Raw genomic sequence first — 13,269 nt, forward strand, 5'->3', positions numbered from 1 at the left:
GATTATTTCCTTCCCAGTGGCTGACATGGGGCTGTGTTTTAGATTTGTACTGAACACAGGTTGGATAACACAGAGATTTTTTTTGTTATTGCTGAGGAGGGCTTTCACAGAGCCAAGGCCCTTTCTGCTTTTCAAACTGACAAGGAAATTGGAGGTGCAAGGAAGGGTGGGAGGAGACACAGCCAGCACAGCTGAGACAAACTGACCAAAGGAACATTCCAGACCAGATGGTGTCATGCTAAGCATATACGGGGTGGGGAGGGGGGGGAGGGGTAAAGAGGGAGTGTGGGACATTTGGAGTGATGATGTTAGTCTTCCCAAGTCACAAGTTATGTGTGATGGAGTCCTGCTCTCCCAGAGATGGCTGAACACCTGCCTGTCCATGGGAAGCAGTGAGTTAATTCCTTGTTTGTGTGCATGGATTTTGCTTTCCCTATTAAACTGTCTTTATCTTAACTGAGGAATTTTCTCCCTCTTTCCCTCCTGATACTCTCCCTGATCCAACTGGTGGGGGAGCAAACAGTTGGGTAGGGCTTGGGTTTTTGCTGGCTTAAACCAAGACACCTCATGAACTAGGAAAAATATGGGTAATAGTCAGATTATGGCATGGGTATGGCTTCTAACTTAAAAAAGCCTAAGTCTGAAAAATTTTAATGTGTTCAAAACTATTTCTGGAGAACTCAAAATGAGAAATATCATCAACAAGAATTCAACAAAATATATCAGTTTATATTTCATTTGTTTTCCATGGGCTTTTGCGTGGATTTTTGTTACTGAAGGTGAAGCAGAGATACTTTTAAGCAAATATTAAAAGCTTCTTAAATTTCCAGGTCATTTGGTAAAATATTGTTATCACAGCTGCCAAGCATCTAGTCAGATCTCAGTTTTAAATAAGGAAAGTAAGAGAGAAAGTTCAGAATAGGCCTGTGGTTGACTGTAAGAATTTAAGTACAGTGCTTAAGAAGAACCTTTCTGAGCACTTTTTGGAGTATCACTAGGTCTTTTGAGAAAACTTTTTGGACTAAATAGAGGGGGGAAAAAAAAATTAAATACTGTCTGCCCAGCACATACACATGATATACTATTGCATAGGTGCTAGAATCTAGCAGTGTGACTTTAATTAAATGTCGCATTCTTGCTTTTTTCACTTTCTTGGGTGCGTGGGGGTTTTTTATTATTATTTTTATTATTTTTTTTTTTAATCAGTAGATTTTATGGGGGCATCAGGTTATTGAGATATAGGTACATATATAAAAATACACACCACCCTCTATCTTTGAGCAATATATCCATTTATCTGTCTAAATGCCTGTACAGTCATATGTGATACCTTTGTTTACTTATATATCTTGGTAGATCACGAGTGTTAATGAGAAGAGTCTTCAGGGCCCTATTGCACTATATTGACCATGGTTTTTTTAATCAAATATCAAAAGTTACTCATTTAATTACTAACAAATTATTTTGTGCATGATGAACTTAGGAAAAGTTGCAGAAAGAAAATTTGCACTTCTTTGAACTTCAAAACTCTTCTTTCTGCTATTATATCTGTTACTCTTCTCATCCACATTTTGGACTTATTTGAATGTGATATATTATTCATTTCTGGATTTTTAAATATGAGATTGTGTTGATACTGAAAAGCTAGTAGAAAGTTGGTGAAAACAAGAGGGAATATAGGCATCATTAGGTTTCCTAGATGTTCACCGTGTGAATTAATTGGATGTGACTTGCAGTTTGTTTGCTTCAGTATTCTATTATAATCTATAGAATAGTATTTCACTGCTGCATGAATAAAAATATAATTACTGTATCTGTAAATGAAATCTGAAAGTAAACAGGTATTATTTCAAAACATATTTAGTGCTCAATTAAACTTTTTTCTTGTTTACCTAGAATACAATCTGTATGCATTAATGCATCAATATTTCTTAAAATGCAGTTAGGCTGAGAACTGAACACCGTGCATCGGTACCAGCTAAGATGTATCTACAATGCAAAATTAATTTTAAAATAAAACAGTAGGCAAATAAATTTACAAATATATGAAGATGTTATTATCATTTTTCTACTTGAACCTTTCATTTAAAGCAGGAGAGAAAAAGAAATATCTGCTTGGACTTCTTAATTCAGCTAATGAAACTAATCATGTGTACAAAGTCTTTGTAAGTTTAGGGATAAGTTTAATTAATTGTAAGTCACATATTAAAATAAGAAATGCAAACAGTATATCAAAAATGCAAAATTTAGCATATGCCTTCAAGACTGCAATTATTTTTCGTAGTAATGACTGCTGGAAAACTATAGTGTTTCAGTTTATTCAGTACAAAGAAAGAGCACTCATCCTTAAATGCTAAACCCCTTCACACTGGGCATTCATGAATCCTCGCAGTGTCATTTCTGAGCACATACTCCAATACTTATTTTACATCTATTTCTGCATGAAACAAAATATGTTTTAAAACATCTAACACAAATCATATTAAGTGTGATAGGTTTTATTTAATTTTAGATACTACACAGTCAGTGTGTGGATATCTCAGCTGGTCCCTTGTGGCTCCCTCAACACTGTGTAGAAAAATAGGTTCTGGTTAAGGTGTTATTCATTTGATTAAATATTGATGTTAGATGGAATTATTTCCATTCACGAGTTCTACATTTTTTCCCTTACCTGTAAAGGAATTCTATGTTTAGATATAGGTATCTGTACTTTAAATGTCCAAAGTAAGATAATTTAAAATTTATGCTATATGTCAGAATGAAAGAATGGAATCCAGGTTCAACTGGCTCCTCTCCTCTCCTCTCCTCTCCTCTCCCCTCCCCTCCCCTCTCCTCTCTGTTTTGTTCTTTTAACTTAAAAACTATGTCCTTAAAACCCAATATTTTCAAGTCAAAGACACCATTATGATAAAGTGATCTTTCTGGTTGTAGAGTATGTGTAGTAAATGCTATCAGAATTAATTATGTCAGCTGATGACCTTGGATTACGTTTTAGAACCATGCCATACCTTGATTCAAATACTCCCAAGACTGCAAAATTTATAATATACATAATGGATACCTACAGTATTAAAATCATGTGTTCTGCACTACATATTTTTAGCACTGCTCACACTGAAGTGATAATCACAATTGATCATGGTTAGGATTATTCTAATGAATAATAGTTGCTGTCTTTAGCATTTCAGAAGTTTGCATTGACTAATTATATCAGCCATAATCATCACAGGGCTCTGTTGAATGCTTAGTCCACTGGTAAAAAGTGGACCAGAATTTTTAGGCAAAATTATATTGTTCAAGTAACAGCCGTAGTCAGTCTTGGTTTTTCTATTTGTTATTTCTAGAAAAGCAGTTATTAAATGGAAAAAAAATATAAAATGGAAAAAAAACCTTTCCTCTCTGAAGTCCAAGTAAACAAACAAAACCATAAATGAACAAACTGAAGACACTTTTAAACTTTCAGTTTTCATCAATGCATAGTACCACATTCAACAGCAGAAAATATCAAATCACATGTGTGTAAAAAAAAATACAGTTGTTTTTCAGATTTGTTAAACAGTCAAAGAGTTAACTTAATCAGTCAAGTAACCTGGCTCAGAACACACTAAATATATCCAAAAAGGCAAATTTAATATTTGCTGCTGAATGCTTAACTACTCTGCCATGGTTCACATCTCTTAAATGCCGGAGTGATGATGTTTCTGTGAATGAAGTCTAGGAAGCATAAGTTTGCCCTCTGAAAGGCGAGGACTTAAAGTTTGAACTACTTGAGAAATAGATGTACTTAAATTCTGATTTTTCACAATGTATTTCTAAACTGACAAAACTCCTCTCTGTTGTCTACCCTCAGATAACTGAGAGGCTTACTATAAAAACTATATGTCTTTAAAATATTAACAGCTCAAAGACATAAAAGACTGAAAAATTCATTGAGAGGCACTTCAAAAACAAAAGGGTCTTTTTGAGAACAAAAGAAAGCCAAAACAACAAAAACCCCAGACTCAAACAACAACAGTAGCAAAAAAAAAGGATCATTCCTAAATTTAAGCTACAATCATATCTATTTTAATTTGCTTAATTTTTTTTCTTGAAGGCAAGTGGTCTGCATTGTGAAGGAAAATATCACCAGGATAGCTTATACTACTGCTTAAAAATCAGAGTACCAAAAAAAAAAAAGAGTGTACGTCCAGTAGCTGGTACTGTGAATGAAAACATTTAATAATGTATGTTTTTCAGCTTTCCATGTGTTCACATGTAGCCACTTCTATTTCACAACGTTTTAGGCTCTACTATAAAAGACTGTAAGTATGGTGGTATCTTTTTCTTTTTTTTTGCCTTAACAAACCTTGTTTTTCTGAAAATGCCTAATGAATAAAAGATAAAAATGTAAAGAAATTGACTTCAGTCAATCTTCATGTATTATTCAGTAGTTTTCTGTGTGCGTGCAGTGTCTAGATACTTTTAATTAGCTACCTTGGGCAGAGAAGACCTAGTTTAGAATCTTGAAACTAATAGGTTTCAGAGCACAATTAAACATAAATATGGGATTAAGTTTCCTAGTGAAAAGTGAAAAGCACCTGGCATCATTTCAGTTACAGTTCTACACATTATTTAATTGTGAGATGGAAGATAGGAAATAATCTGGAGCTGAACTAAATTCTTTAAACTGAGTTTTAATTCTCTAACTCTTTGAGAAAGAAATACTCCAGAGCAATGAAGCTTCTCTCCACCAATAAAACTCTTTTTTTTTTTTTTTTTTTTTTTTTTATCTGAGTTACTAATGGAAAAAAAGAAGAGAAAAATCCTCAATTGACAGAGTTATGTCTGAGCTGAAGATTTATCCTCTGTGACTGACCAAAGAGTATTTTATTGCACACAACACAATAAAAATATTCAAGTTCTAAACTGTTGATGAAAACTTCTGTCTCTAAGCCATATTCTGATCTTTCTTTCATTCTTTCTGTTAGATATTTACTGTAAAAAAAGTAATATTTTAAATGTTATGGTTTTTTTAGATGAAGTAAATTTAATTAATAAAAAGTGACTACTTTCCTGATTGCCCATCATATAGAGGCAGAGATTGACAGAGAAAGTACAGATTAAAAGATATGGATAAATGAGACACACATGGAGTAGAGCTGGCCAGAATGCAAACTGGCGATTATGGCTGATAGTCCTCAACTGCCCATAGCTACTCTCCACATCAGCAGAGAATGATTACAGTTATTTGTGTACTATTATTAATCTGTACCTGCATCTTTTTGACAAAATATGCACCTATATGTACATACTTATGGTTTAGATGGGCTTCAACTGGAACCTTATGTTCTTAGCAGTGAAATCAGATATGAGTAATATCTATATGGTTCATTGTATTTCAGATTGATACACCTGAAAAGTGAAAAGACAGTAAAAACTTCCATTCAAGAGGCATACTCAAAGTACATATTTAAGTAGTTCTACCAATTTTCCATGCTATATTTTGCTACTGCATATGTTTTGGAAGTCTTGAGGCTTTTCTTTTTTTCTCTTCATTTCCTGTCAAGGTATGATATTTAAAGGTATGATATTTAAAGACTTTTTTTTTTTTCTGCTACAAAAGATTTTATTGTTTTTTTTAAATAGAAAAAAAAAATCATTCTCCATAGGACTAATACTTCTGATATTAGTCTAGGAGATACTTCTTTACGCTTGTGAGATGTCTGACTATAATTTAACAGCTTCCTAGTGAGTATTCCCATGTCATTCTGAAACATGCTGATTATAGGTTGAAATGAATACATTAAGACTGAGGATAACATATGTTTTAGGAGACAAAACTGTTACTTTGATATTAATCTCTATAGACTTTTCCTGAATGATTTCTCAGATGTCTAAAATTAATATTATAATTACCATAAAATGAGAGGGTAGAAACAATGGAATGATGTCAAGTATTTAAGTGCTACATGGCAAAATTGTGAGTATTGTGTAATGCACAAATAAAACTGAGTGTTGCACCAGCAAAGTGTATGTATAATTTCAGTGTCTTTTCCAGCTTCTGTGAAACTGACCAATTCAGGCACAAATATAAGGATAATAAATTGTTTCCTGACTACTCATAATATTGCAAGAGAAAGGCATTGCCTTTCCATTCCCCTAGAAGTATTGGTGTTTATTAAGCCAGGTTTCCTTGAAAAAAAAAAAAAACAACCTAATATGAATCATGAAGGCAAATGAAGATTTAAATGGAAAAAAATAAACCAAGCCTAAGTGAAACCCCCACAGTTTTCTTTCAAAGATGTACGCCTGAGGAAAAAAAAGCTAAGACCATAAAATCAGGCAAACATTATGTGAATTATCTGTGACTATAAATAAGATGGTGCTGAAGGAAATAAATGATATCAGTATTTTCTATGCATTGAAAAAAATGAGTGAAGTATAGGTACAGCTATATTTTTTTGTTTGTCTATATACATGGCAAGATCTGCACTTGTAGTTCCTAAACGAGGCCAATGATTACTTCCTTTTAAGAATTCTGTAAGAAGAATTCCCCAATTTCATAGCTGGAGTAACAGATGAGAGGGATTAATAAAAGTCTGTGATATGGCCTTCTGTGAATGTCTGTTTGAGTTTGTTCCTCTAAAAACAGTTAAGAAGATGAAAAAGAAAAGCACTCCAGAAATTCTTATTCTAGTATTGCTAATTGCTTGATCATTGTTTTACAGAGGTTAAAGTAAGTAAAATAATGTGAATCTTACAAAATGGATGCTTACATTTGAATTAGTGGCCCTACAATTCTTTACAGTCTCTATAGAGAATTAGCCATTTCTAAACAAGATAAGATGAACTGTCCTGAAATACATGTTTTTCTCAGCTGTGCAAGTACTAAGAATGTCTAGCTCAGATATAGGTAGTTATCTACTCTCCAGTTTTAGGTGTTAAAACCACTTTTAATTGTATCTGGTATTTAAAAACACTAAAAAAAAAAAGGAGGTTAAATGTAGATAGATCACTGCTATCATCTAGTCTGATTTCTTCCAGAAGTCCTGAAGACTTTCTTGTTCCTGATTCAGCTCTATAAAGGAACCTGAATTTGGGGATATATTTCAAGGAGAACCAGAAGTATTTCTGAATATGTAGGAAATTATTATGTTGAAAATACAGTAAGAAGACAGATCAGATGTTATATGTACTGTTTCCTACTGCAGTACTCTAAATCCCTAATTTATGAAAAATACAAAAAATACATTAACTGAAAATGTATTTCAGTTTAAAAAAAAACAGTTTTTAAGGGAACACTTCAATTTAAATTTTGCACATAATCACCTAATTAAGACCCTAAATAGCTACAGCTCTTTCACAATAGATTTGGCACACTTCAGCTATCAAAATCTGGAAAAACTGAAACCACCTGTTCAGCATATCTAGATTTTTCCTATTTGGTAATCCATATTTCCATCATGGAAAACATGCAAAATCCATCTCTCTTTTGTAGTTTTAGTAGCATATTTTTAACATTGTTCCAATGTGAAATATTCTGCATAGTCATTTATTTGTGGTTGTTACCATTAAATAGTCAGACTATCTGATTTAATTCTATAGTATGATTTATAGATATCTGCCACTACTATAAAACACTCGGAAGAAAATTATGTATTTTCTGCATTCTCTGTGTAGAGTGTGAAGCAGACAGAATATTTTAAGTACAAGCTTCATTTGCCACTTTTACCATTTCTAGTAAACATAACATTTCCACACCATGTTTTGTTCTCAATTTATGTCTTCAATTATGTATCTTCATTAGCTTAATTAAGTAAAACTTTTTATCCTTTAGTAGACATTCTGTTTTCACACTCATAAGTAATATATTTTTGTTTAAATTATTGAAAAAAGTATAAAAAGTAGTGAAATATTACATCTGTCCTCACCCTACCTCCCAGAAATAAAAAAATATTTTTTTTTTTTTTAAAAAGTCATATTTCCTGCTCACAGGGGATAATATAAGAGATTATTTATTTTCAGTATGCAGAAAATACTGAAAAGCCCCTGTTCATTTCTCTAATTCAAATTCACTACAAACACCTTACTAAAGAACATGGTGTAATTTATTGTGGAATACTAAACAGAATGGGAGTTTCATGGGATGTAAATAAAACTCTGATACTGGTAATTTGCCCAGAGAAATGAACACTATTAGCAATATTTCCCATTTTTTAATGTGCTTTTTTATGGCTTGCCTTGTTGACAAGAATCAACAATCTACTTTTCTCCTTTTGAACATGCATTTAGTATCTGAGATCCTGTAATCAGCAGTGCAAGATATTGTAATAGTGAGCAATGAACTGTGTAACAGTGTCATTTTAATTACAAAAATCTGTTTTGAAACAAATGATTATAATCTTCTCCTGAAAAGAATTCCTCTCTAATCAAAACACAAAGAAAATTAAGTGCTCACATGGAGCCTATTTTATTATTTGGGGTTTTTGTTGTTGTTGTTGTTGTTGTTTGTTTGTGGGGTTTTTTTGTTTTTTTTGTTTTTTTTTTTTTTCTTTTTTTGGCGGGGGGGTTGTTGGTTTTTTGTTCTGTTTTTTGGGTTGTTTGTTTGTTTGTTTGTTTGTTTGTTTGTTTTTTGTTGTTTGGTTGTTTTGTTTGTTTTTTTTTTAATCCCAGACTAATTTCAGCAAAGCAGGGCAACACAAAGAAAAGGACAATTTTACGGATCTGTGGAAATTTAAAGCGATACCAACTTCTTGCACACAGAATAGGCAACTACTCCTATTTCAAGTGCCAAAATTTAACAAACATAAATAAGTTCATAAATAACATTATGAGAGAGAGACAGAGAGAGAGACAGGCAGACAGACAGACAGAGGACCTCACACCAAAACCAAACCCTGTTCTGAATGATCTGGATATCCCAGAAGCTAAACTAATTTAACAACTGGGACCATGAGTGTAGCTTCAAAATGGATATGAAATGATGTATGGCATGTTTAATGTACTCTTTCTGAGAATAAATTCACTACAAAGCATGCACAAATCCATAGTTTCCTCTTTCCTGTCTAGCTGAGATATCATGTTTTTGGCCACCCTTGCACAGCTCCATGCTCAATGTGAAGCATTTACTGTCTTCAGAGCATCCAGTCCCATACTGGCTGTACTTCTGTGGGCCATACAGCCTTCACTATCATGACAAGTGAAACTAAAGGCACTGAGAAGATTAGAATAATAACAACAGTGATGCCATAGGATCTGCATGCTTGACCCATAGGAAACCTGTGATGTACAAGGTTGGGAACGCAACCTGCCTGTCCTAGAATGCCACATGCTAAAGCCAGGTGAATGTAAAACATTGCAGATTACTTGGCTTAATGATAAAGATAATTTCCTGGAAACAGTGTTTCAGGAGTTTAGATGAGCTTTTCAGTTCTCTTCTGCAGGCTGCCCTTAGCATCTTTGAGGCTTTCTGGAAATGACACCAGTCACCTCTGCTAGGAAGTTTAATGCTTTTGAAAAATTGGCTCTGAAAAGACCTTCTGCTTTCAAAAGGCATAGTCTTACAAACTGCTGCTCCAGGTGGCAGCATCTGATGAAACTCAGGGCTTCCAGTGGACACTAGTTTCTCCCTTACAATTACTACTTATCCACTCTTCCTCATAAAAAGAAAAAGAAACCAAAACAGAATTAAAAACAGTTCTTCAGTACATGGGACCATTGTAAGAAAGACAGTTAAGAACTGAGTAGTTTATTAATTTTGGTAAACTGACTTATATTAAATCACATTTTGTGCACTTTAAAAATAGAATTAATGTTTATTGGAAGCAATTTGTTTCTTAATTACTAAGTGTCTCTGTCTTCATTTTTTTGGTATGTTTTAATGCAATTTCAGTAGCACATTAAGTTTTTCCAGATGTCCCTTATATCTGAAATGAGGTTTGTTCAATTTGAAAGCGCTGAGAAGTATGTCAAGCTTTGTCAACTTGTGCAAGCTACCAGAGAAAAAGTCAACAATTTTTCATCTTTTGAATTTATTTTTCATCTGTGAGGATTTCGTCTGTGATGAACTCAAACAGAAACCATTCGCTTGTGGAGTCTCAGTCCAAAGTGCACATTAGAACATAAACTGGAGTGGAAATGTCAAAAACTTCTGACCCTGTGTTTACTTCAATCAAACACAAAATGCAATTTAAAAAATAAAATTTAAAAAAATTAAAATCAAGGCCCAGATTCTCAGCTCATGAAAACCTGTGACAATCCATTGACACAACTGAGTAGTTCTATGTAAAAATCTATATTGAAACATAGGAACATTTATGTTAAGTGAGAAAAACCGTACTCCTGATACTGCATAGGACCCCACTACAATTTGAAAACTGACCTTGGGACAACCTGGATGTTTTCCTCATTGGATATTGTTTCATAGGCATGGGCTTAAAATAAAATATTGATGAAGTGCATTAGACTAGCGTCATGTTTCTGCTGGAAAACGTGAAAGGCTACTTGATAATCAGTATGTTCTTTAACCAGCAATCTGAGCAAAGATTTCACAAAGATTGAAATATGCTTGGATTGTCCCTTTTAGACAAGAAACCTGGCAACTGCATCCTGAACCAGCTGGAGTTTATGCGGCATCCTATTGGGCAAGCAGCCAATAGAGAATTGAAAGAATCTAATTTTGAAATAACAAAAGCGTAAATGACCATATCAAGGTCTGACTGTGAAAGACATTCCTGCAACACAGCAGTTTTTTTAAGTAACAGGATGATAGCATGCCCTGGAGTTTGTATGTTTCTTAAAAGATAGGAGAATGAAAGTATCTTAGTTTCCTGACTCTTTATTGCTGTTGGAAAATATGTAGTTTTGTTCAATAAGACACTAAAAATAATCTAAAATGCCTATGTCTCATATTTCTAAAGATGTTTATGCCTAATATTTAATTACCAGACTGAAGAAATTATAATGAAGATAAAACCAAAATTGTTTGTGTTCCCAGTGTTTTATCCATATCAACACTTATTCTGGTAAGGCAGATTCCTAACTGTCAAAACTGTATTCATTTTATTAGTGTTCAGCTAGCCAAAAAAGTAGATGAAAATTACAATGTACAATTGCATTATATTGCATTCAATATGTAAAATTTGCATAAAACAACCCAAACTGATGTACATAACTTTTTCTAATTTAGACATTTACAGACAGATATAAATGTAATTATTACTACTGTAACAAGCTTCTGTTAATACAAATAAATATTTCAGGGTTAAAATTTTCCAGTTAGGTGTTATGTGTCTATTTTGTTATTTAGTTCATAGCCATGATATTTTTTAAGAGTAGATTTGAGCTTTTGGCAGTTGTTTGTAAGCTTTAATGTCTTCAAGTGAAGTATTAAGTGATTGCCTCAGATATTTTAGGGCCTCTCAAATAGTGCAATATGTCACTTTGTAAACAATTGAATGCAAACTGAAATAAATTCATGTTCAGAAATGTTAGAGTGATGTGTATAAATTGTCCACCCAAGTTATGCATCTTTAAAAAGACCTCAGTAGATGACTGAGACCAATTGCACTGTGAGGTATGAAAAAGCAGGAAATTCTCTGAATTACAATTGTTTTTCAGTGCATCCTTCTTATAGTCTCCTTTGGCTGAAGATCTCTAAATATTTCATGGAACACTACTTTTGGGATATGATGTAACAAGGGTTTTTTTTTCCATATTGTACAATAAGCTCCCTTTTTCAGCAGAGTTTGGGCCATGTGATTTGTCTTTCCAGCCCCTTTCAACGTGGGCTGTTCCATAATTCTAAGATTTTTCTCTATTTTTTGTACTAAAAGTTTTCTGAAGATAAGGTAATTCAGCTTTTTCTACTAATATACTTTTGTTTGAGTCATATATTGTGCAGCTAAATAAACAACATTTCAGAGTATTTCTTTTCTCAAGAAGATATTTAAATTTAAATTTTATGTAAACTTAAAATAGAAGTAGGTAAAAGTATTATTTGCATATTAAACAACTTCATATAAAATATACTGAGGTCTGTGGGGTTTTTTTTGGTTTTTGGTTTGGTTTGGTTTAGTTTGATTTGGTTTGGTTTGGGGGTTTTTTTGGTTTTTTTTTAAAGGAGGGTGTGTCTGGGGGGGGTTTTTTTGCTTTTTCTGGTCAAGATAGTGTTTCTTAAGCAGGTGCTTTTTCAGGTATCATTCTATCAATATTTTTTTTAATCTGTTTCTGCAGAATTCTATGCATTTTCTTGACTGTGTAATAAAGTGAGTTATAACACTCTGGGTAATTCCTTTAGTCTATCTGTATTAGAATGGGAAAAGAATAAGGAGAATAATTTTACATTCGCTCTGAAAATGTTTTCTATGCAAGGATATATTACATAAAAAATGTTAATGTGAAAGACAAAGCTTTTAGAAAACTTTGAAGACCTAAAATATAAAGGGAAACTTGTATGTCACATGTAATTGTAGCTTATATAGCAAATACACTGTTCAGAATGAAGGAATGTCTGTGCTATGGAAGAATATGTGCAGCTTTTTTAAGAACATCTAGGTCTGTTAGAGTCTCTGCTCTGTCTAGTTGCTCAGACAGAAGCATTTGCTAATAATGTGCCCCTGTCCGTGCCCAGCTGTTTAAATCTTCTTTCTTAGATTCTGTAAAGTCCATGCAGTAAACATCAAATGAACAAACACACAGAGCACTTCTTCCTAAAATGGTGTGATGTCAGCCATAAGGCAGCGAGGGAGTGGCAGCTGTATGTGCTATGCCATCTTGCTTCCATGTGAGTATGCAGCAAGTGGGGTAGTTGGAGCTTTGTAAAATAAACCTTTAGAATTATTATATAAAGTAACTGAGCCTTTGGGAAAACTTGAAATGGCTCTAAATATTTAAGATACTCTCCTTAGGTTGTTAAAAAATGACCTAGTAATTTCCTGTTCATGTGCATTCTCTAGGATAAGTGGATAGGTAATTGATTGAATGTAGTGAGTTACAGAGATATGTTGAATTCCACATTTTTTGAAGGGAGAATCTTCTTGGCCGAGCTTGGAATTGTAAGCAACAAAAGAAAAGGAGCAGGAGAGAAATTAAAACTGTTATTCCTTCCCCCAAAAAATGGTAAGAGAAGATTAAAATAGCAGTTATGATGAACAAAGCCTTCCAAATTGACTCTCATATGGGTCACTGATACTTGAGAATAAATGCAGGGAGACAGTCTTTTCCTTAAGACTGCAAAACTATCCACGGACTCAAGATTCCCAATAAAGAAAAGAATTAATATATCATAAG

The 13,269-nt window shown here is 33.3% G+C and overlaps 1 long non-coding RNA gene across 1 annotated transcript; it reads left to right on the plus strand.

The window, feature by feature from the left end:
- Positions 1 to 283: 283 nt before the first annotated feature.
- Positions 284 to 5,553, plus strand: LOC136285980 (uncharacterized). The gene is made up of 3 exons (XR_010719639.1): positions 284 to 392; positions 4,237 to 4,301; positions 5,016 to 5,553. It is a non-coding gene; the product is annotated as an uncharacterized lncRNA (long non-coding RNA).
- The last annotated feature ends 7,716 nt before the right edge of the window (positions 5,554 to 13,269 follow it).

Source organism: Chamaea fasciata, unplaced genomic scaffold, assembly GCF_029207755.1.
Source record: "Chamaea fasciata isolate MVZ Bird 193981 ecotype frontalis unplaced genomic scaffold, bChaFas1.0.hap1 SCAF_2, whole genome shotgun sequence".
Lineage (NCBI taxonomy): Eukaryota > Metazoa > Chordata > Aves > Passeriformes > Sylviidae > Chamaea > Chamaea fasciata.